At 45.7% G+C, this 25,287-nt stretch overlaps 1 protein-coding gene and 2 long non-coding RNA genes across 4 annotated transcripts in view; 2 read left to right on the top strand and 1 right to left on the bottom strand.

Annotated features, from left to right (window-relative positions):
- CSMD1 (CUB and Sushi multiple domains 1) overlaps positions 1 to 25,287 on the bottom strand; it is a 1,700,362-nt gene that overhangs the window by 450,065 nt on the left and 1,225,010 nt on the right. The window lies entirely within an intron of this gene.
- The window catches only part of LOC116285671 (uncharacterized), a 99,359-nt gene continuing 92,019 nt past the window's right edge, over positions 17,948 to 25,287 (top strand). Inside the window, exon 1 of one of the 2 annotated variants that reach the window (XR_012064578.1) lies at positions 17,948 to 18,452. This is a non-coding gene — a long non-coding RNA (uncharacterized lncRNA). Of the gene's footprint in view, positions 18,533 to 25,287 lie in introns of both variants that reach the window. The other variant, XR_012064579.1, reaches the window with a different exon arrangement.
- LOC140689535 (uncharacterized) lies at positions 18,603 to 19,604 on the top strand. The gene is made up of 2 exons (XR_012064580.1): positions 18,603 to 18,926; positions 19,067 to 19,604. It is a non-coding gene; the product is annotated as an uncharacterized lncRNA (long non-coding RNA).

Below are 25,287 nucleotides of genomic sequence, written 5' to 3'. Positions count from 1 at the left end.
TTCTAGCATTTAGTGCTAACATTTCCCTAAAAGCATTCCTGAGAGCTGGAGATGGAACCATGTCGAGGAAGGAGGACCCGGGTGGTATCACGTAGTTTCCAGTTACAGAGACGTGGCTCCGTTGTTTTAAGACAGATAGGTCGTCTTGCACTTAAATATGATTGACTTCACAGCAGTCTTCCTTCTTGATGAACGTTTCTTTCTTGACAGTCTAGTTCCACCCATCACCATAGACATTATCGTGTCATTACGGGTGATACTCCCTGCACTCGACATTTTACACCCCTGCCTCATTTGTTTTGCAGCCCGAGGCTTGTACCGCTTCATCTCCCTCCCCTATTTCTCTCCCCACAACCCCCTCTCCTTTGTTGCCCACCTGTTTGTTCTCTCTATCTGTGATTGTTTCTGTTTTGTTACGTTTGTTCATCTGTTTTGTCTTTCAGAGTTCACATATATGTGAGACCATATGGTATTTGTCTTCCTCTTTCTGACTTATTTGACTTCCATAATACCCTCTAGGCCCATCCATGTTGTTCCAAATGGCAAGACTTCATTCTTTTTTTATGGCTGAGTAGTGTTCCGTTGTATACACACCACATCTTCTTTATCCAGTCATCTATCAACAGGCACTTGGGTTGCGTCCATATCTTAGCCCTTCTGGATGAAATTTATCTTAGCAATTTGTAAGAGATGAAGGAACACTGCTTAAGATCCCGTGAGCAGTGAACTCTCTGAGCTCGAGCCACCCTAGCTAAGGTTTGAGACACAAGCAAGGACCCCTTGGCTTGTAGGCACATGTAGGACAAAATGGCTGAGATGGGGGGTAGAAACCAAAAATGAACTTGGACATCGCCTCCTTCCCAACTAGGAACCTTAGGATGGACTGCTTCATCTCCCTCCAGTCATCCATCTATCCACCCATTAATTTATGCATTCCATTCCACCAAAGGGCCTGAAAAGATGAGATCAGCCCCCCACAGCACTCTGCAGCAGACGTGGGCATGGACGCAGACACTTCTGCAGGTACAGGTCCAGCTCCTGGTGTCTGCTTAGAGTTTGGGTTTTTTTTTATTTAAATCAATCTCAGGACCTCATGCATGCGAAGCACATGCTCTACCACTGAGCTGCACCCTTCCTGCTGTACTCGGAGTTCATAAAGCCGTTTCATATCCATGGATTAGTCTCAGTTGTAAATATGTGTGTCAAGGGTGCATGGTAAATGCACACAACAAGGGCCCCTACAGTGGTATTTAATTTAACCTCGCAGTCACATCTTGGGGGAGACAGTACTGTCATGCCCCTGTTCCATGTGAGACACAGAGGCTTAGATCGGGTGTCGGGACAGCGAGTCTGTGTGACAGCTCTGTACCTCCCTCTCAATTTTGTTGTCAAGTCCAAACTATTTTGGGAAAATGAATTTTAGAAATAACTTTAGAAATTCGGAAGTGTTTTATCATGGAATTAACTGGCATGAGTAGAGGTGTGATTCTTAACGATGAGTCGCGATCTGAGTACCCAGGGTAGTTCTGGGCACTGTGTAAACGCCACGTGGTGTTTTCCGCAGAAACGCTCTGGGGCCCTTGCGGTCTGTGTTCCTCTGCCCTACATAAATGGTTTGTTGGCAGTACCTGGAAGCCACTATTTCATCATCGTGTTGTTGTCTTCATTTTCTGTCGTAACTGAGTGGTATCATGCTTTCGTTGAAACTTACTGGCTTTTTACCTCATTTGACAGAATCTTGACTTACAGTCATTTTCTGAGCAGAAAACCTGAAAAGCAAAGTATTATGTTGCTTTTGTCTGCAGGGACATTTCCTCACTAACTTCATTCATCAGTCTTTACGAACCTCACTGAAACGCTTTCAGTCCATTTACCTAAATTTCAGAGCCAGTTCATGTAGTTCTGCCTCAAATAACTCAGGTCAACACATCATATAAGGCTGAATTTCACTTTAATTTCAAAATGAGGGAAGTATCTGGTTGGGGTGATATTTGAAACTGTAAACCTTGAAAGGCAAGCTAAATAAACATAATAAAACTGATGTCAAATCCTCAGGGGCGGAGGATATGGAAGTGGAGCAAGGCCATGCTTTGAGCTGTAACTACAGGTGACGTTCAACCGTAAATGATAAGGAACACGGAGTTCTGCATAATCAGTTACGCTGGTAAGTCACTAAGCACAGTAGTTATGTTAAAATCAAGTATCATCATACGGTAAGCCTTTCACATGTTTTAGGTACAATTCCTTTGACTCTCTGAGGATTACGTGATTATACATCCTGTAAAAGACTTGCTTTAGGATCTGGTTGACAGGGGAGACATCATCACGTCCGCCTTCCTGCCCTTCACTCCTCCCCTGGAGTCCTTGAAGCTGCTCTCTGGGACCCTCTGCACTCGTGGAATTCTTCTCTCTATCGGCTGGGGTTTTTTAATGGTTAGTTCAGTGGTTACTGCCCCTCTCCATGCCTTGATGCCAGCGCGGACTCTGACCATCCCGGACAGGCCTGTGTTCACGGAGCCCCATTCTCCCTCAGCACACATAGCATCACGGTATCGTTATGTTGTTGCTGCCGTTTCCAGCTCAACAAAGAGTTACTGAGTTGTCCGGTAAGATTCAAGCGGCACAAACTTCAAGACTGTGTGGTCTGTGCCTTTGTAGAATTTAAAGCCTCACAGAAGGGCACATGGTCGCATCAATGCTCAAGAAATACTTGAGGGCATAAATCGTTCAGGGATGAAGAATGAACTAATGCCTGATCAGTGTCAGAGGAGATGAAAATTTAAAAAAAAAGGAAGACAAGAAAATAAAGACACCAACCGCCTTGACAAGTAAGTGGACTCGCTGCACACCTGTGCACTAGCGGGACATTCGGGAGGAGAGGACAGTCCCCGACTTCAGGGCAGACGGCACGATTTCCTTCCTTTACTCCACCCAGAGGAGGAAGTTTCGATTTCAGCAGGGAAGCTACTGTGGTATTTAGTCACGAGCTGCAAATATGCTTTTTGTTCATTCCTTCTTGCTCAAGACCTGAGCTCACCTGATGGATCACCACAGAAACAGGAGATTTGCGGCAGAGATTTCTCCTGCCCCCACCGAGGTCTCTCCCAGGCTCCATCTGTCCTCACATCCGTCTAGTCACTCCAGCCTTCAGGGCGGCCTCTGGGTCCTGATCGCTCCCGCATCCTCAGGAGCGCTGGGCTGTCTGCCCTCCCCTCCCTCCAGGAGGCACGGCCTCGCCCGCCAGCATCTCTCTGCCCTGCTCTGCTTTACATGGACCCACGTTGCTCTTATCTTTGAAATCTCTTCCTTTGACCCAGACGCCTCCACCCCACACTGCCTTGCCTCTGGGCTCACGTCTAAACCACGTGCGCATCCTTCCCTCCCAGGCCCTTGACCTCCTTCTTTCCACTCCTGGATCACTCTCACTGAGGGGCCCTGGCCCTTCCCCCGCCAAAGGCTTCGGGATGCAGTAGTCCTGTTGTTTACTGCCTTACCGTCCTCCATCCATTTTGAAAATTTCTGTTTCCTTCCCTTCCGGGACCCATTCCCGTAACTTTCTTCCTCTTTAGAAGCTCACGCCCTTTCCAGGTTGTTCCCCGTGTCCTGACTGGCCTCGGGCCTTCTCTCCTCAGTAGGAGGAGGTCTGGTCTTCAGACCCTCCTTGAGAACACCAGCCCTGCGACTTCAATTACCATTAATGTGCCAGGAATCCCCCAATGTTCATCCCAACCCTCATGTCTGTTCTGACCTCCAGCAAATGTATTAAACATTCAGCTCAACATCTCCACATAGATTAGCCTGGATGCTTAAAAACTCAGCGTGTCCAACCCCCAAATCACTACTGCGTGGCCCCCCCACGTCCCCACACAGCCCCCCCCCACCGAAACGGCTCACTTCCTGATGCTCATCTCCAGCAACGTCACCGTGGAACTGGTTGCTCAGCTCACGACCCCCCCAACTCACCCTTACATCCACCAGTACATGGGTCTCCTGCCTCTTCCTCCTGTTTGGTGACTTCTCTTCAGGACCCACCGGCACTCCCTGCTCCATGCCCACCGTGTTCTCTCACCAGTGTGACCACTGCAGCCACCCTCCGGTCAGTCTCAGTTCACTTTCAACGCCCTCCTCCCCACGACCCTGTCCCACACTCTCAAGGGTAGACCATTTTCTGTTCATTGCGAACCACCCTTCTATCAGTTAGCATTTAATGCCCTTAGCTTACAAGCGCAGCCGCCAGTCCACCTCTCCAGCCTGACCTTGGACATCTCATCCCATTTTGGGGCTATTCTGCATTTTCTTTCAGTTTCTCCAACATGCGCTCCTGTTTCCTCCAAGGGCCTTTGTAAACGCTGTCTAGAACTCTCTCTCTCTTCACCATAAGCCTTCATTTCTCCTCCCACATCTCCACCTCTTTTTGCACTCATGCTCCAAAATAAACCCAGCCAGGTCCCCTGGAAACATCCCCGCAGCCCCCAGTGTTTCACGTTAGGCCCACGAAGGCGTGCACTTCCTTGTTGACATGCGTCTCCCCTGCCGACGAGGAGCAGGTCACGACGTCCTGTTTGCTGGGGTCCCCCAGTGGCGGGAAGACGCCCGTGGAAGCCGTAAATATTCAGGACGCGTATTGGCTGAAGTGAGACCGACTAGTTTGCATCTGACATCATTTACCAAAATATGGACTCCTAACCCTCAGCTTATTGCTTTTCCATCACTGGTGACATGTCCCAAGTGTGTCAAATCAGAGAATGAGAGTAAGTTTCTCTGAAGTCACCATCCTCTCAATGGAAATGTGAAATTTACATTTCTCTGATGAAGTAAAAATAGAAAATCATTCGCACAATTGGACAGTCCATTGCTCTTATTGATTTCGGGTGCAAAAAGTATTCATTAGGTATAAACGATGGTGAAAGAAAATAGACTGAATCTATCTACCATCTGTCTATCTTGTGAGTGATCCTTTAAAATTGTGATCAAAACAATAAGCTTTGTGAAGACATGATAAGATGTGGCTGGGGACACCACGGGGAGGACAAGCGTCATGAACGTGATGATGAGAAAAGGTGGTAAAGGGAAGAGGATGAGACTCTGTTCCGGTCAAAGTCACGGAAACAGCCAGAGACGAGGCAGGGCACTGTGTGTTCGGGACAGGCGGGATAAATGAGCTGAACTGGGCGGAAGACACAAGTGTCAGCATATTGAGAACTGAGGCTGAAAGGACGAGGAGAGACTTGGTAGGAGAACTCCAGGATGAAGGTGGGGGATCCGGGGTTCCACGGGGGCCCTAGGAGCGTTTGTGGCTGTTCAGACGAGCAATGCTGCCCGCGTGAGAGTGGTGATTATGAAAGCCCCTTCTAGTTATTAATTAGATTGGACAGGAAACAAGCTAGAAATAGGACCAGCTGGTGTTATGTGGCAGTTTAGGCAGGAGAAAGAAAAAAAAAAACCAGAATCTACAATAATAGAGATTTCTGTTAAGCATAAGAGAAAAGACCTTAAGGATGATGTGATTTAATCCTGGAATAAGCTTTCGAGCGAGACTGTGACATCTCGGTCCCCAGAGACCTGCTTGGAAGCAGACACCTGTATGATGTGATTTTTCTGGGAGCTTTTGAACCCTGAGATTGGCATCCCGTCCAGGAAACCACTGTTGCCAAGGTAATTTGACAGGATGCCCTGGTCATCTCGAGTTTCTAGAGCAGTGGACTGTCCCCAGAGGGCTGGCCGGGCAGAGCCTGGGCTGAGCCTGGAAATAGCTACAGAAATACGCCCGAGACCGCGTTTGCGCTCCCTGCCAGGGGCGCCAGTAACACCGTTGTGCGGAGAGCGTATGGGAAACGCTTATTTTTCTATTTCTCTTGAAATTCATTTCATCCAAGAAAGGTAGAAATTCGATTGAGATTTAGCCCGTTTTATGCATCTCCAATAACAACTTATATTCATAATAGTGTCCTCTGGGGGGAAGGCAGTACACTCACGAGGACGGCGCCGAGTTTGTCGTCGAGTTTTCACACCGCTAATGGTGTGAAAAAGCATATCCAAACAACAAAGGAGAAAAGTAAATTATATAATTAGCAATATCGGCCTGTTTTCTTATTAAGCATAACAGCTTTATATTAAAGCCATCCATCTTCTGCCGCTTCAGAGCCCTCACAGTAACACGTCCCTAAGAATCTCTGAGCACATTTCTTTGAATGCACCATTCGAATCCTACTTCTTGGTAAAATTCATACTGTGTTTATTTGGTTCACATTTCAATATATATTAAAAAAAATCAGTAGACTTCAATGTCCTGACTTTATACAGGGCCTTGCAGCCCTGACGGCACCCAGGACACGCCTTCAGAGCAGTTCCGTGCGTCACCGGGTGGTCTCGGCGCTCCAGGTGGGGCTGCGGGCGGCGCGCAGGCACAGGCAGGGTCTGGCTTCTCCCATCCTTCCCGGCGCAGTCGTGAGCATCTGGCCGTCAGGCTGACTCCTGACGGGCTTTTATTTCCAGACAAAAATGTGCGGGACTTCAGGAAGACTGTCTTGTCTGCTGTATCAAACTCTTTTTATCCGAATATAACTAACTTGCGAAAACACACAGTTACTGTCCTTACTTTGTACTTCCTCCTCCTTTCCCCACTGAGCCTGCCCTCTGCCCTGGTGAGGTCTGCATTTAAGAGACACTGTTGGCAAGATGTTCCTGTCCTCAGTCTTTACCTTCACCCACGTCAGAGAGCTCTCTGTCCACCTTCTCTGACTCGAGTCCACGCAGCTCTGATGCAGGGGTTTGTCTTTTAACTATTTTGATACCCGTTCCATCAACTTGTACCCAGCAGCATGTACACGATGCTTGCATGACAAACACCATCAGAAACGGCAGTGAGAACTATTGAGCATTTTCTCAAATCCACGGGGTCCACATCAGCCCGAGTCAGGAGCCTTTCCTTTTTTTTCAGAAATTTCACACAGTTTTTATTGAAGTACAGCTGACGTACAGTATCATGTTATAGGTGCACAATATGCTGATTTACAATATTTAAAGATTATACTCCACTTATAGTTATTATGAAATACTAGCTGCATTGCCTGCGCTGTGTGGTACCTCCTTGTGGCTCACTTTAGACTCATGGTTTGTGTCTCTCAGTCACGCTCATCACCCGCACTGGGAGGTCGGCCGCCACGGTGGGTAAAGCAGAGCTGTTCACAACCATCACTTTTTGCATCTCTAGTTTTCCATTCAGACTTACATGACCTTGGGCAAGTCTCAACTCATCGGAGACTCAACTCAGTTTTCTTCTGTCGCCTAAATGTGCTGTGAACATCAAATTAGGTGGTGAGCGAGACATGTTCAACACCTGGCCTGGGGCATAGTCGGGGACCCACGGGACGGAGGTGCAGTGATTCTTATCTGCTGTTCTCAGGGGGGCTCTGTAAGGTAAGGCAGCAGACCCTGAGGGCTCTGAGCCCTGTGAGCCCCGACCTGAGGGTCAGACTTCATCTCCTATCACAGTGGAAGATTCCTGTGGCATCCTTCTGGTGGTCAGTTCCTTTCAGGCCCCCGCAAGTCACGGTGCCTTCTGCCCCCCACCCCACCCCACCCCTGTGCCCCACAATAATAATAGTCAAAGTGGTTTTCAGAGGCAAGAACCCCAGCGATGTTCTGAGGAAGAGAGGAACTAGAATCCCAGAACACAGAGCTGGTGATCGCGAAGACCGTGGGAGGGACGCCTCGGGCTGTCGGCTCGCCAGCAGTGACAAAGGATGACGTCTGGGAGTCCGGCTGACGCTGAGGGACCAAAGTCTGAGAGATCTGTCACGTGCATGCCTGATGGCAGGAACTGACACAAGTTCACAGATGTCACAACAAGCTTGTCCCCATCCTCCTGGAACACACTAAGGTCTGTGCTTTGTCAGCCAGCTTTCGCTCAGTGTTATTTCTTCATGATGGTAACTGTTACTGGCACCCGCCGCAGCCGTCACTGCCTCACCCTGGGCTGGGGTGTTTCCTACAAATGAAGCAAAGACCTGCCGATGAGCATCTGGCGCCCCGCTTGATGGCCAGTGCGGCATTTCACCAGTGCTACCCTAGCGCGTCCCTGGGCACGTGGCGCTGTCCTAACAGGACACCGGGGGAGGTCAAAAGGGAACACACAGAGAAGAATCTCAGCGACCACATTTATGTAATTCACGTAAGATTGAACTATGGTATTTTTTCTAATTACGTATTTTATTAAATACTAAATACGTATTTTATGGTATTTAATGTTTTACTATGGTCTCAAAAAAGCATATAAAACATATTGACTGAATGCATTTTCTTTTACAGGCTTTTAAAACATCGAACTTTTTTTTAAACTTTTCCAACATAAATGCTCACTTTGCATTTGCTACATGAGATCAGATTTCTGGTTTCTGGTTTACTTTGAACAGCAGATTTCTGCTATTTAAAGTAATACACAGAGTTATACACAAAGTAATTTTTGTGCATAGCAGGGTGCGTGGGAACCAAGGACTTGAAATCAGAGGGATCTTGATTTGAATATTATTTTGGCTCTTTAATGGCTGATGTCATTTGAGAAGTTTTTTTTTCACCTCTCTCAACCATTTTCCTCCTGAAATGGCAGTATGAGATCTGTGTACAAAGTGTCACAGAATCTTCAGTTGCCTGGTGCACGCAGTGCTTAGCACCACAATAGCATATATCAGTACTCTGGGGGTAATGTTCCCTGTGACAGTTTTGGCATGCACATGAGCCTTCATCCTAATATTTTATCTTATGTACGGCATGAGAGTATGTCTTCATATGTGCATATATACATGTTATATATACATTTATATGTTATATTAAAATATATGCATATTACATATGCATTTATGTATTATATACAGTATGTGCACATCATATACATGTGTATATATGCATAATATATATAAAATTTGTCTGTATATATTTTTCCTTCTTAGCGATATATAGATTTCCAGAGGTGGGAAAGATCTACTAGCCATTGGGTTAATTGCCACTGTTTTTTTAACATAAAACATGAATAATTGTTTCCCCTTTTCTGTTGAAACTCTACCTTGCCAATCTGAAAAAAATAATTTAGGTTCATTTTCCTGGATTCTTTATATGAAAATGTTTAATCAGAGGCCATGGTATAGTTTATATTTTTGCCTAAAAACTCTTGTTTTCAACCTTTTAGACTGAATAGAAACTTGGTTTTTTTATTCCCTCTCCTTGGATAAAATCTGTCAATAGTATCTTTCTATAACTTACAACAAGCTTTCTAAAGTGTTAAGCCTTCCTGTCTCGTTTTTGGTGACAATGTATTAAATGCTCCACACAATATATCTAGATGGAGCAGCAGGTGACTCAGGTGTACCTTGAGATTTCCTGTTAGTGTCCCAAATTGATGTTTCCGAATTTTTTCTTAGAACAGGTGATCTTGTTTGATGCAGATTCATGTTGCAAGCTAATACTCACTTGGAAGAACAAATGAACTGGACCCTACAAAGGGCCCGCTTGGGCTCTGGTTGTGAGGAAAGAGTCGAGGTGGTTGTCAGTGTCCCGAAAAAGACAGTAACAGCTGAAGTACTGGGATTATGATTCCTCCCTTGATGAGTAGTAACACTGGTACAGCAGCTGAGGGTTGTTCTACGACTTCTGCCATTTTATCATTGTAACAGTGAGGCCAGGCTGATTGTAGAGACACGGAGAGACAGGAGTGTGACAATCCTACAGCTGGTACAAATCATCGGGAAGGAAGAAGCACGGGGCATCATAAATGCAATCAGGTGAGAGACAGAAGAGATCAAGCACGAGAGAAGCAGCTGTTCAAAGCCAATACGAGGCACGGCGATGGGTGTCCTGCCCCACCGTTTGTAGTCAGAGCATCACGGGACATCTGAGACAATCCAATGAGAAAAATGCCCGAGAAGAGCCTAAGAAAGCCATGGACACATTAGGACGCAACAGGGAGTACCTGGGAACATCTCCAGAGCCTACGAAGCACAACCAGAGGCCAGAGGGGCTGTTGGCTGGTCCACATCATGGGTCAGCGAGCCTTGGCCAAGCCAGTTGCTCAATTACTTGCCACTTCAAAGTCGAATAGAATTGTCGAATGCTACCACAATCTATCAGAGGAGTCAGATACCATCTTACTTCAGTGATTTTCCTGAAACCATCAAAGACTCTCTGCCCCAGTGCTCCCTGAAAAGGCACCATACTGAGTGAGCAGGACAGGATCTGCACATTTCCCAAAGGCTGGCCTTCTCAGTGACAAAGCATTACAGGATATACCTAGTGAAACACAACATAAAGACCAAAACCACATTCTAGACGTGATGAAGGGCTGGTGAAAGATGCCTATCCTCACTTGGAATCAAGAAACTTTGACAAAGTGAAGCTGGAATTGGGGGTTGAAGCTGCCAAGGACTTGACGTAACCAAGGGCACTGCTGATGCAGGAAAGAGGGGGACAAGGCCAAGAAATCCTCCTACTCCTGGAAGAGAGCATCGCTGAGCACGTGAAAGAAGAGTGCTCCCGGCGGGGACCGACTCGTCTTGCTGTGGCTTCTGCACGGGGAGGGCGTCTGATTCTCAGGCGTGATCAGCACGTTCACTGCTCTCCACAAAAGTGTCTCTGCTTTAAGCTTGGACTCTGGGGTTAGAATTTATCTTTTTTCCACCCGACCCTGAAGTGGTTCTTAAAATTCTTCTCATTGCTAAAGTAACAACAATAACGATCATTATAAAACAAAAGTTACCGAATGCCGACTTGCCCTGAAGTGCATCTCCTGGGAAGGTCTCCATCCCTTAGTGGAGTTACTGTCCGCTCTCCGGGCTGCCTCGCATCCCAGTGCTGACTTCCACGGTGCTCTTCTCATCCTGTGCTGGTGGTTCTCCTGTCTCCCGCCTTGCGCTGCAGACCTTCCACAGGACTGGGGATCTTTACCTCCTCGGTGCAGAACAGTGCGCAGGATTTGTTTTACACTAAAGATGAGCGCTTCTCACGTTAGTCCAGCTGTCCCTCACCCCCACCCTTTCTCTCGCAGAGTTCTATGGCCTTCATGGCTTCCAGCCCCATGTTTCAACACTGAAGTGTAGGCTGAGTGGCTCTGTTTGTTTCGGGTTTTCCACATGAAGATCTTGAAGGCTGAGGCTCTTGAATAGAGTCAGCACAGCTACATGGCTGTGTCCCCCGTAGGGCCAGCAGAGCACTGGCCTGTCAGCCCTGCCCTGAGCTATCAATAAGTCCTTAACGACCCAGGGTCCAAACTTAGGAAACTCATGTCTCAGGGAAAGACTGCTTTTGGATTTTGATGTAATGTTTCAATTTTGGCAAAGCATTCAGGTCGTTCTGCCCAAGAATTCATACACTTGTCCATCCTGAACTCTGAGCGAGAGACACACTCCGAGAAAACGTGTGGATTCACAATGATGTGTGCACATATCTTTGAATTTAGTAAACATTCAGCTATGCAGCTTTTTATATCTTCATATTTCAGTAAAGTATTTATGCATATTATAGTAACCTAGAGACATCACAGACCCAGAAATGCTTTCTGGTGCATTATGCTCAATGCAGCTACAAGGCTAAGCTACGATACTATTATTCAGATTAGCTAAAGGCATGTCGTATTTATTTTAACTTACATTGACCTTTGATTAGTGACATCTCTTACTGTAAGCAACAGACTATAGACAACAAATAATTTATTTCACGTGTATTGATAACATCTGATTGCTATGGATTTGCTTAAATGATGGATTCTTTGTTCTCGCGCCTCTGTGGCCTTTTTACCTGAACTGTCGTCGCTTCCCCGACATACGGTAGAGCTTTCCCATGTTTGGAAGCTTGCAGCTGGAGGGCTTGGGGGAATTGGTGACTCAGCGTTGCCCCCCTTCTGTCCCAACTGGTAGAAACTCTCCTACCCTGTAAGAAGTCCGGTGTCGAGGTGATTGCCACATGTTTCTCTATATACGTTGCGTGTAAGTACCATTTAAATGCTGAGAACAGCATTCCTGAAGTGGGATCCACAGCCCTCCTAGGGGTCTTCTAGTTTCCTGTGACTAGATTCTGATTTTGTGCTTTCATTGTATAATTCTGTAACCCTGTGTAGCCGTCCACTGTGTCATCGGCACGACCACCTATTTGCACTGTGTCGAAGAGCCCCTGGCTACAAGTAGTGTCCTGTAACGTCCTCAGGCTGATGAGAAACAGATGGGCGAGAACTCACGCTGTAAATGACACTTCTGGGCCGAGGAGGGCAAATGATATCAGTGTTTCATATGAGAGATTGTTCCCGTAATTTTAATACAGCTTCATTAGGGCCATGGTAAAGACTACTGTAATAATGGGAATAATAATAACAGTAATATTATTACTGGTGATGATTTGTGCTAAAACAGCCAATGTAGAGTGGCAATTAACTATTACTTAAAATTCATCATATTAATTAATGTTCTTTATAAACAGTTTATCTTTTAAAATGAAAGATATATATGCAGTTTTGTGTGCATTTATTTTTACATATATTTTATAGTTGTAGACAAGCTATAAGCATTCCTAGTTTCATGTTTGCATGATTTTAAGATCATAGTTTGAATGAAAAACTAATTAATAGAAGGATCTTTGAAAAATGTTTTGTGTTAAAGAGGCTCATACAATATTCAGATTTAGGAAACACTCCTTAGAGTTCATTGGCTATACTTGATTGCCCCTGCACAGAGCTCTCCTTATGCATAGGTCATTACAACTGCTACTTGTTGTGACCACTGTCTCCATAGGAAATGAAATTCAACGTCATTGAACATCTTGTTTAAAAAAAAAAACTTTTTATATATATATATATATATATATAAATGGAGGTACCGGGGATTGAACCCAGGACCTTGTGCATGCTAAGTAGGCACTCTACCACTGAGCTTCACCCTCCACCCCACTGAGCTTCTTGGTTTTGATAACTCCCTGTGTCTTCTACTAACCCTCACCTCTCTGAAATTCAGACTCCTGCTCTTGAAGAATCGGCTGTCCTTTAAGATCTCCGTAGGTGTGATGCTATTATGAACACATGCTACATGGAAAGGTGCTTTAGAAAAATTCCAGTGCACTGCTTCCATTTGACAAATGAGGAAAATTAGATTCAGAGAGAGATGAAATTGCTCAAGGTCAGTGGCCAGCTAGAACTGCTGTCTGGGATGGAAGGCAGGCTTCACCAGTGATGTTGATGACGGTATTTATGAGAGAGCAGTCATATTATTAGAGAACCAAATGTCAAAATTAATTAAATAATAGGCAAATACAATTTTCTTGGTTGAAACTTGAGGTCACAATGACATCAGTCGTACAGGCTCTCAGACCACCTACTTGTTTTCTCCTTCTGTGTATTCGTGGTTTTTTTAGAACTAGTTTCTATTTGGTAGAACCAGAAAACTCTAGATTCCAGACTATCTAGAATTTTCACTACCTCATTTGGTAGCATTTTATTGAATTTGCTTTCTGTCCTAGGTTCAGTGTTCCAGAATCCTTATCTTTGGGGCTTCTGTGTGTAAAGAGATCAGTGTCTTTAATATCTCTTTGAACTATTAGTTCTTAATACATTGCTGATTCAGCAAAGGGGGTGTGTCAACTTCTGAAAGTCAGTTGGTAGATTTTCTTTCCTTCAGGGTAATCTCATTCACAGGCAGATACAAATTCGGAAACGTCTCGTTCCAGAACTTTCGTCAACATCAAGAAGGCTGTAGAGGTCAGAGACTTTCTCACAGGTTTCAAGATGACCTTTAGTTGTGTCTTAAGCATAACACTGGTTGGATCCAATGGACTAAATCAAAGGCACAAGCCACGTGACACGATGCTGGTGATGGGCATTTAGCTGTCGCTGTCTAGGTAGACGTCACCAGTCAGTCACTGAGCTCCATCGGTTGTTTGCTTCTGTCTTTTTCTCAAACCAGCTGCTCAAATTAAATGAGATGCATCAGTGCGAGAGGCTGAGACAGCACACCTTCCGCAGGTGTGACCTGAGCCCTGGATTCAGAACCTGAATGCTCCACAGAGCAGAAGCGGACGTCGTTTAACCACTGATTCTGGTTCAGTGCGGTTGGGGTGAAATCTGAGACTCCACATTTCCCATGAGTTCCTGGTGTGGGGCTTACTCTGCCCCTACAGTTTGAGCGGGAATATTTAAGAGTGTAGAAAGCATTTGTGGAAGAGTGGATTATGAATGAGTCAATATGTGAAAAAACAAGTAAATGGACAAGTTAGGAACCACATGCAAAGTCTTCCACTATCAACATGTGTGTAGAACATCTCATGATTTTTTCATTTAACAGAGTTCTTCCCATTTTTGTGAACTGATCAGGACAATTTCTAAAAGGGAGACATGTTTGCATATTAAAAATGTAAGTCTATGTGCACATATTAAATGTGTTATGTCCTTTTGGGTACACACGTATTTCCCAAGGGCAGGTACACCTAAATTGGCCATAGGCATAGTGATATTGATTTTTTAATTTTCTGTCTGCTAAGATTTAAATTCTATACATCTATAAGACTGTAATATAGGGATTAAAATAAACACAATCATACCATATTCCATTCTGTATATAAAATAAGGCATTCCCCTTGGGCTATAAATCCTTCTCAGTTATAATTTATAACATGACCCTATGTTAATAAAGTACTACATGACTTTATTTTACAAACCATAACTTAAATCTCATGCAGCAGACATTCTAACTGTGTTGTGGTCAGCCACAATTAGTGTGAAAAAATCAATAATTTTAATTAAAACCCATTTACTTAATATACAGGAAATATTTGTTGATGCCTTTACATTTGTGATTTTGATATGAAGCCAACATCTAGGTGATTCATGAATTCCATTTAATCAATAAGTGAGTGAGCCGTTGAATGTTTAATTATGACCACCACTGGTTGTACTTCTCCCGAACATCATTCAGCAAGTAAAAACCTCACAAATGGCCTCTATTAAGCTGGTTTCGGGCCAAATGGGCATTTTGTGATTGACTTTTTAATGGCCCTCTTCGTCATATTGGAAATTAAGTAATCTATACAGCAGTGATTTGAATACAACTAACCCGGTACAGGTTTGTTTTTTTTAAGGATGCCTATGACAGATGTGAAACTAACACTCTTCTTAACAGAAACAGAGCAAAACATTGTCAGTGAATTCAAACCCGGGCACCTACATGTTTAACAGCCATATGTACTTCTGACCGCCTCCTGGAAGAGGAGACGTCCCAGGTAATTCCAGTCGGTCAAGTGTGTCATTCACAGAGCCGGCGGCAGGAGGCAGGGGCAGAGCAGGGCCTTTGCAAGCAGACCCTCATTAACTCTGGATGCTTCCTTCAACCTCAGCACTGACCATTTATTTTCCTCTAAACAGCCCCACGCAGGCGACAAGCCAACAGCAAGAGGAAAAAATGGTAAGTGTGTATTTTTGAGAACAATGTCCTAGAATTATGATCTTTAAATTAGGAAACTTGTACAGCTAGCTGCATTTCTCTAACTGAAGGCTCACAGCGACGCAAAGTTGTCTTCTCTCAGCTGGGTAAACTTAAACATCTGCTGGTCTGTATGCCCGTCAGAACCATGAGCGGTAGGTCTCCTGTGACGCTGTGACATCCCGTTTCTGCCAGAAGTGAGAAAGCCCAGGGCAAAATGGACAGTGGGCTAGAAGAGGGTGTGTGCCTCTCGTTTTGTAGTATTCTTGAATTTTGTTTGTAATGGAAGGACTTTATTCTCTGGACGAGGTCTCAAACTGTCACAATAATTTTCAGAGGCTGATTTAGGTTTTGGTACAATTTGGGGGGCCCACCAAGAAAAGAGAAATAAAATTATGAATATTATATTAATTTTGAAAGTGAATATTTTCTTTAGAATAAGCCAAGAAATCACAACTCACATTTAAAAAGCTAAAAAATACCAAAATTATCAGAAATATTAGAAAAATCTGAAAACAAAATTCCTAATCACTTTAGCCCTCACACACCTGTAGCACGTAGTTTCCTAGAGCTCTGACTGAGTACTGATTGATTGTCTCTTCATGTGAGCATGTGATTTTGTAGTATTTTTTGTAGAGAGACTAGAAAAATCATCTGGGCTTTTCTTAATCAAAGACTTACTCCAACTGGTTTTATAAATATCACTGTTATGAATGGGTTGTGTTTTAAAGTGAGGACTCATTTTAGTGATGTCATATTTTTAGCATCGTGGTCAAATTTGAGAAAACTTTACCATAGAGTGAATTTCACAGATTAGCATCTGGCTTTGTCCACATCAACCTTTCTCCCTCTTCCAATGCCCACCTCCTTTCAGAGTTGGTACTTAGATATGTTCTCAGGTCCATCATGCCCCTGGTCCTGCACTGGTCACTCCAACCCCCACTGTGTTCATGTAGGGACCTTACACAATGTGTGAGGATGACGACTGATAACTTAGTTACAGACAGAAGTGATGGCGACTGCATAAACAGACTGAAGTAAGTGATCTTTAACTTCCCTTCAGTCTGATCCCAAAAGTCCCACTCCACTCCCAGCAGCGATGCTGAAGGATCCCAGAGGGAAACTGGAGTCGGGAGAGAGCAGCCTTACAGCTGTATTCAAAATACATGATTGTTGCAAAACCTCCCCATCAGAGGATAACACACACATGCTGTCAGGACAGTTTCCAGAGCCTAGAATGTGAATGGCGGGGCCTGAAGTTTAAGCTTCACTAGCTATGGGGAAATCTTCCTCTCATGATCCGTGCAGGTAAATGCTAAGACACAAAGAGCGTGAAGTCTTCCCTCCCACATCTTCTTGAGGAGGGAGGCTGAAGACACTCTTCCTTTTAGCAGCCATGGCTGCATGATGTGGCCCCCCTGTGCTGGTTACTGAATAGTCAGTACCTTATTTGGTAGCATTTTAATTGAATTTGCTTTCTGTCCTAGGTTCAGTGTTCCAGAATCTTTACCTGTGGGGCTTCCGTGTGTAAAGAGATCACTATCTTTAATACTTCTTTGAACTACTAGTTCTTAATACATTGCTGATTCGGCAAAGGGGGTGTGTCAACTTCTGAAAGTCAGTTGGTAGATTTTCTTTCCTTCAGGGTAATCTCATTCACAGGCAGATACAAGTTCGGAAACGTCTCGTTCCAGAACTTTCGTCAACATCAAGAAGGCTGTAGAGGTCAGAGATTTTCTCACAGGTTCAAGGTGACCGTTAGTTGTGTCTTAAGCATAACACTGGTTGGATCCAATGGACTAAATCACCTTTGAGACTGGGACTGTGCTCCTTTTCCTGGGGTGGGAAAGTACGCCACATGCTTTCGTTCATGTAATCTTTATTTTAAAAATCTTGTGAATTAGGTGTCATTTTATCCTTTGAGAGATAAAGGTTGTTTCTTTTGCAGAAGGATAAAGCGTCTTAGTACAGTTAATAACGAAACGATGGGGCCAGGATGCAGACGTTCACACCCAGCCCTGTCTGGCCAGGGAGAACAGGGCTCTCTACTCTGGGCCAGCCCCGCAACCCCAGCGTTCTGTGGGCGGTGTACACGTTCAGAGGCGGAGACGCAATCCACACGGGTTCTCAGAACTCACGGCTGCTTCAGCTGAATCCCATCTAGGATGGGCCCATCAGAAATGTCTTCTGACGTAGTTTCTATTTCTGTGGTGCATTAAAAATGAACCACCTCCCCCAGGTTTCCCAGTGCAGGAGGCAAATGTCCCCGCCACTGGGGACTTTCCTGGGCGCCCCTGGGTGGGGGTAGGAGACTGCGGGGCTCAGATTACGCCTAGAGTGGTCAGCGCTGCAGTAACCCGGCCTCAGTTTGGACCTGCAGGAAGGTGTCGTACCTCCGCCTCCCGCCTAGGACACTATGTTAAATGGAAAAACAAAAAAAAAAAAAAAAAGAAGAAGAAAGAGGAAGAAAGCCCATTATGTTAAGCGTCTCGTGTATCTTCCCCTTTACTCAAGTCCACCCAGCTCCCGGGCAGGCTCTGAGCGCGGCTGCGGGCGTGCCATCCGGAGGGTGGAGCGCAGCGGGGTTTGCGTGATTGGCCCTCCCCTCCGGTGGGCAGGAAGGGGGCGTCCGCTTTCTCCTAAATGGCTCGCCGTCTTAATTCTGTCCGCGCCACCCTTCACACAACAGCCGAAGTCATATTCCTGACATCCCCATTGGCTTAACGGCCGAAACGGTCCCCGTGCTGGGTCGAATCGCGTGCCCTCGACAGCCGCACGTGGAGGTCCCGGCCCCGACCGGCGGGATTCGGAGCGGCGCCTTTAAGGAGCGGCGGAGGGGCGGGCCCAGCCTGGTAGGACGGGGCTCCTATAAGAGGCGGCCCGGTGGGGGGCGGGGCGTGTGCCCCGAGACGCGCTGCGGAGGGTTCGCCGGGGAGCACGCGCTTGGCGGCCGCGGGAAACCAGCCCTGCCGACGCCTTGGTCCTGGACCCCCAGCCTCCAGAACTGTGAGGAAACGTTTTCTTGTGCTTGAGCCCCAGTCTGTGGTGGTTGGTTTGGGCCGCGGAGCTACCACAGCGCCTGTCAGGTTGTGACCCTGGGGCGAAATTCCATCCTCTGCCCACAAAGCGCCTCCTGGGCCTAGTTTCCCAGCCGCCCCCACGGTGGGGGGGGGTGGCTGAGTCTGTCCGCCGCTCCTCTCCCTGGTCCCAGTGACCGGAGACCCCTGAAACCTCCGTGCGGGCGCGATCTTCCGCGGCCTGGAGCACCTGCCCCCGCGCAGCGCCCACCCCGGGTGTCCGGAGACCCCCATGGCTTTTGCTCATTAGCTGCCAGAACCGTTCTCCCGTGGGCCCGCGGCCGCGCCGACAGTAACCGCCTTCGAAGCGCTTCTCCCTCAGCTGGGGTCACGGGGCTCCGGGCGCCCAGGTGGCTGGTGCGCGTTGCTTGTTTTCCACCGTCTAGCGAAGCGTCGGCCGACAGTAAGCGCGCGGGCGCGGGGGGTGGTCTTGTGAATTAACAGGCACAATTGCCCCAAGTGGATTAGGTTTAACGACTAGTATACTGGTTTCTTGGCAAATTGGATCGGTAACAACGTCACGCACGTATCTTTTATGAACAGCGTTTCGTTCTTGGGGAGCCTGATGTTCTAGTTGCCAAAACGCCACCAAAGAGAGTGTGGCCCTTGTATCCAACAGTAAGCTCCAAAAGCCGGTGATGGAGTGACGGAGTTCACCCCGAAACCGTGCCGCTCAAAAGCGACAATGATTTAGTGACTCGTAAAGATTCTTTGGAATTTCTGTGCCTGTGACCTTTGAGCTTTCACTTAACGAGCGTTAAGATTTCACAGCCAAAGACCATCCACATCCATCTAGTGTCCGCGCCTTTACTGATGCTCTTCATGTGCTTAAAATGCTGCTGCCTTGTGTAGTGGGACGGTGTTCCACAGCCTGCCCGCCGGAGCGTTCGTGGGAAGCCAGACTCCTTTTGCAGGTGGCAGCTCTGCGTCAGAAGCAGTATCAGTGCCTATCAGACTTTCCGTTGTGTGGATTCATAGTCTAAATGTGCATTTTTTATGTCATTGAGATTAGCATAACATTGAACGCTACATTCTAAAATATGCTATTTTTAATCAAAATAAAAATCTAATACTTTTAATAGCATAAAACTGGGCAGGTTATCTTTTTTTAAAACCTGTAAAGTTAAGGACAATGGCTTTCTATACAATCGGTATTTAAGAAACTCCTTAAATGTATCCAACTGAATTACTGCTGGTGGTGGTTTTTCATTTTGGTAGTGGTTGAGAAACCAGTCTTGAAGAAATCTGCAACTTTAGCGTCCATCTACATTTATTCTCAGGACCTTAATTTTTGTCTTTTGAGTTATTAGAAGTCAAACTTCTAACTTGCAGAGTCGAATAAATTGGCAGATAAAATGTAGAGTTGATATATTAAGCACTTTCTAAAATTGTTTTATGGAATTACATTAAGTCTGGCAGTTGTATGGGTTTATAAGACCTTTTGTTCATAAGGGATAGAACGTTCAAGAAGGATGCAATCAATGGCATAGATTTTAAGTGGTGTAAAGACATGCTTTTAATTATGTGTTAGAAACCATTTATGTTGAAACATATGGAAATAATATGCACTTACAAACATAGGCATTATTTCTAGAATAATCTTTCTCAGCTGCCATTCACCTCACCTTGCAAAGTTCTGCTCCCCACTCTGTAGGCTGGAACTTGATACCCTCTCCAGCCAGCAGTAGGGTCCCTCTCCCTCTCCCTCTGCACAAAGAGATTAAAACGCTGCAGGATTGAGCATTTGACCTTGCTTGTATCACAGAGATCTTGTTAGGCTGTGCAGCTGGGCCATTATTAGCTCGGTTCTCTCCAGCTGGGCTCTTGATACAAGAGTGGTGGCAAGGTCAGCAGGGGAGTGAGCAGACACGTGGTTTACTTGATCTCACTGATAATCATCTCCTAAGTGAGGCTCCTTTTCAATTATGCATTTTGCACATGAACTTTGCATTAAGGTTAAAAAAAAAAAAAGGTTTCCTTATGCAACGGAATAGGCTTCTCTATCAAGCTTGTTGACAGTTCACCCGTCTGACCAATCACCAGCCTTTGAATTTGGATGTGAATCCCTGCCTTGAAGATGAGGTTGTCAGGCCCTGTTAACAAGGACCTGGCTCTCAGGTGTACGCAGCTGACAGCACATTTCAGTGAATCTTCACGCTTTGAAGGTTTTCAGGTTAGGTAGGATAAAATGTTTACCATGTGGCAAATGCTTTATACAAATAATGTTATTTACCCATGTGACCCCATGAGGACAAATACCACATGTTTTTAATTGTACATTATAGCAAAATAATAACTATCTTATTGTCCAGTGTCTTATGTACTCTCACTTGTCCTGCCAGAAGTAAGGCTTCTTAGGTAAACATAAGAACCTTGACAAGCACTTTGTTTTTTTAAATATATTCTAGCATTCAGAGCACTATTTTCATATTTTTTGTCAAATGGCTTCTCCTGATGTCACTGACCCCACATAGAAGCACAAAGACCTTCCCTTTCTCATCTCTTCTTTGCACACGAAGAGACTGAGGCACATAGAAGCAAAGCGCCTCTCCTACTAGCCCAGACACTAATCCACTGACCTGTGACAACGCTGGTCCTCTGATCCCTGGACCAAAACAATTTCCTCCAAAATCTACAGACTGCATTCCTCAGCTGCAGAGATAAGGCATCTTAACTGTGGGTCTGAAACGACGTGGTTAACTCTCTGTTCCTGTTAGTTACCTTGGAGAGCTTAAAAAAATTCCTCCACCAGCCCTCAGAGATTCTGATCTAACTGGTTTAGGAGGGCGTCATTGTTTGTAAAACGGCACCAGGTGATTCGGATGTGCGCCGGGAGGGGGGAGGGGCACAGGTGAGAGCCAGACCAGCGCCGGTTCTGTGGCTGCCTTAGCTAACAGGCATGCGCTTCAAAGTAGAAGCTGTCATGTCCTTGGGGACATGGAGAAAGAACTGTTGCTTTCTTGTCCATGCTTATCCCTAAACCTTCTCAGGGATGGGTCCCCTGGCGGAGGAGGGCGGGCGCGCTGCTGTGGTCTCCCGGGTGGCTCGGTGCCACTCTGCCGGGAGAGGACAGTGGGCCCCAGCGGCAGCTCTCCCTTACTGATGATGCCACCTCTGGGAGCTTGGACACTTGGAGGGGCTGGAAGGTTCTCGACGAATGCCGTTGACTTTACCCTCTCAGCATCGTTTGGGTAAAATGCTCATCTTCAGATTTGGATACTCAGCCTGAGTGGAACTGACTTAAAGGGAGGTAAGCGCACTATAGCACAGATGTTAAGAGGTTCCTGTGACCATTGTGTTCGCGAACATCCTGTGCTTCTCTGAGGGTCAGTGATGTGCTCTTCCTCGGGCTTGATCTCCTGGGGGATATTGCAGTGCCTCCAGAGTCAGGCAGGACGCTGAGAAGAGGCCTGTGACCCGCACTGCCGGCTGTTCTGCTTACTCAGGGCACAGTGAGACTTGTCAGTAGCTGGTTGCACCCACTGAGGGCAGGAAGTGTGGAGTCAGAACTCACTTCAAAACTCAGTTCTACTTTGCATGTCTGTGATCTTGGCAACATCTCTGCACCTTTCTAAACCGCAGCTGCCACTGGAGAAGAGGGCTGGTGGTAGCTTCTTAACGAGGCTCCAGGTGAAGGGTGGAGCAAGAGTGTGAGGTGGTCCCTTCTTGCTTAGCAGTAGCAGCCACGAGAAGCCGGATCTCCAGAGTCAGGAGACTGCAGCGGTGGGCCAGCTCGGACCCCACTGGCTTGATGAACAGGTGTTACCGGAACACACTCGATCGTGAACACGCTGTTCACACCTCAACAGCAGAGGGGAGTCGTTATGATGCAATGGTGTGGCCCCCAAACCTGAAATATTTACTGTCTGGCCCCGTAAGGACAAGGCTTGTTGAACAGCTGATAGTTGAAGTCACTGCTGTCACACTGAGTAGAAGAACAAATGATTATGATAGTTTGGGTGTTTAAAAAAATAGAATCATTATTTCATCCTGTTGTGACCTCAGTAAATGGCATCTTATAACTTTGATACTGATTCATAGAGAAGCAACAAGCTTCATTCATATTTAGAAAAACTCTGGCAAACGAGCACATTGTTCCATCCATGGAGACTTTGGCCAGGTTGGAAATACTTCTATCCTGTGGCTGATTATTTCAGAAAATCAGGTTCAGCCATAAAGAGGCTTTATTTCAGGTTGTGTGTACAGGGATGTGTGTTGGTGTGTGCATGTAAATTCATGAACTCATACATATTTCTATGAATTTGGGAAAGAAAAAGGGACAAAGAATAGAGAATGGAAAATAAGAAAGGAAAATAAACGATTAGTAGATGGACTGAACAGCAGGGGCTTGCAGGTTCCTTAGAGCAGCTGCAGGTGCTGGGCGAGGGGCAGCCCTTCCTCCCCTCATCCCACAAGAGAGCGGACCAGCTAGAGGGGACCAGGAATTGATTTTCATCTTGGAGGCCTGTAGAAATTTGTGCTTGAGCTTTGTTCAAATAATTTATAGCATCCAGTGATCGGATATTGTCCTTAAAACGATTCCATTGGCAGCTTCGAGCTTTCGTATTTTCATTTAACAATATAAATGTCACTAAGTGTGCCAATAAATATGGACAAACCCCTGGAAAGGTCAGATTGGTTCCATAACTCACACACCTGTCTGACTCTAATGGCTTTCCAGGATTTTCTGTGAACACTATAAAATAAACAGTCTCCCATGAGGTACCTGCATCTCTCCTGCCTGTGCACTTCCTAGGGAACTCGGCGCTCCTGTCAGCCACAGGCCGCGAAACTCTTCCCTTTAGGAACATGGTAGACTCGTGGGAACTGCACACAGCTGTTAGACTTCTTTAGGATATTCTGAGGGCAAGTTCCATTTGATGTATTAATGTAAGCTTCATCTGTGGGCGCTGGCGTCACACGCTTTCCCGGACAACTATAATCCACTGTTTTCCCCAAGACACGGGTGCCACCAATAGCGAATGCCCCCACTGCCCCAGCTGGAAACCTAGTTTTCTTCTTTCCCTGGATGCACACTTTGCTGGCATTTCTGAAACTCAGATCCTGGCATGTCTCCCAACCGGCTCCTTACTCTCCAGCAGTAGCTGATCATTTCCAAGCTGTAAGAGAGCTCAACCTCACCACAATGTATGGTACTTGACTGATGAAAGTTTGTGTGAATAAATGATCGTGATAATCGATGAATTGGGGTTTTTGGAGACTGTTTCTTGAAGGCATTGGTTCAATGTGCTATAGTGGTTAAAAGGCACATGTATCCCCAGGATCCAATTAGAACAGAGTTGGAAATGATTATATACATATAAATACAAATTTATAGAAGTACATACAGAAATGCCACGTACGTATATTTGTATCTGAATACAGCTCATGCAAAACTATGGTGTGTTAGTACCTGGGATGTCTCAAGTCTACTGATAAGCATTTAGGAAACTGCATCTTGCGTTATCCACTGTGCTCATAAAAAAACTATGAGGTTGGAAATCATTTTTCTCATCTTAAAAACAAATAAATTAAGAGTGGTTACTTAAATTGCTCTAAGGTACTTATCTGGTAAGTTGCATTTCCCGGATTTGAACCCAGCACTGTGACTGAGGGCTGAGTTTCAACCATGCTGCTTTATTAGTTTTAATTCCTTATTAGCTATATTAAGAAGGTTGAGAATTTCTTACAGAGAAGAGTCAGAGACACTTTCGTCAGTGAACTTCAGATGTTTTCAGGAAAATAAAATATGCCTATAGAAACGTGTGCCTGCCATATGCTTAGAGTTCAGAATTTTCACAAATTGAAAATCTGTGAAACTTCAGCTCAGGGTCAAGTAACAGAATGTCTTCCCCCAGGAGACCCTTCTGAGCTCTACTTCAAATCTTAAACCCCCGCTCAGGAGTAACCAAGCTCCTGCATTCTAACTGCATCCGTTAATGGTGCCTGTTTAGCACGTGGTGTGACTGGAAACATCAGTTTTGTCTTACTTTTATTTCTGGCTGCTTTCAAGGCTGTGGCCTCCCTCCAGGTGTGGTGAGCACTTCCATTGTGCTCGCTGCCATCACTGTGAGATGTTCTGTTTTGTGACTAGGCTGCAATTTATGTCTTGTCTGCTGATGGGCATTTATGTAATTTCTAGCTTACGATGGTTGCGAATGGTGTCATTCTGCACATTCTAGCACATGTCTTAGACACAGGAATGTGCTAGAATGGACATGCCTGGGAGTGGTGTGGGGTCAGAGTGTGAATGCATTCCAGTCTAGCAGTTTGACAAAACACCCTCCTGACAGCGGTGGGCGGGGCAGGGGTCCACTTGCTCCAGCCTCAACGATACTTGGTGTGTTCCATCTTCATGTAGGCCCTTCTGGTCCAGGTACAGTGGTGCCTCCTGACGGAGGTTTCATTTGCATTTCTTTGACTGATAAAGCTGGGCACCTTTTCATATTTATTGGATTGGCTCTTCTGTTAGCCTTCTCTGAGAAGCGTCAGTTTAAGCTGATGGCTCTTCTTTCCCTGTGGGTTTCTGTCTTTTCGAGAAGCTTCCTTGTGCACCCTGCAAGCGCGTCTTTCAACTGGACGTGTCAATGCTCATCATCTTTCACTCTGGATGGTCGTGTCTTTTATGAATAGAATGTGTCAAATTTAATATGACCCAGACTGGTTTGTTTTTTCCTTTTCTCGTTAATGCTTCTTATGTTTGAAAAACCTTTGCCTACTCAGAGGTCATGAAGATGTTCACCAGTGTGTGGCTCTAGAAAATT

Source organism: Vicugna pacos, chromosome 26, assembly GCF_048564905.1.
Source record: "Vicugna pacos chromosome 26, VicPac4, whole genome shotgun sequence".
NCBI lineage: Eukaryota > Metazoa > Chordata > Mammalia > Artiodactyla > Camelidae > Vicugna > Vicugna pacos.
The sequence above is the reverse complement of the archived record's forward strand: the minus strand, read 5'-3'. Positions and strand labels throughout refer to the sequence as shown.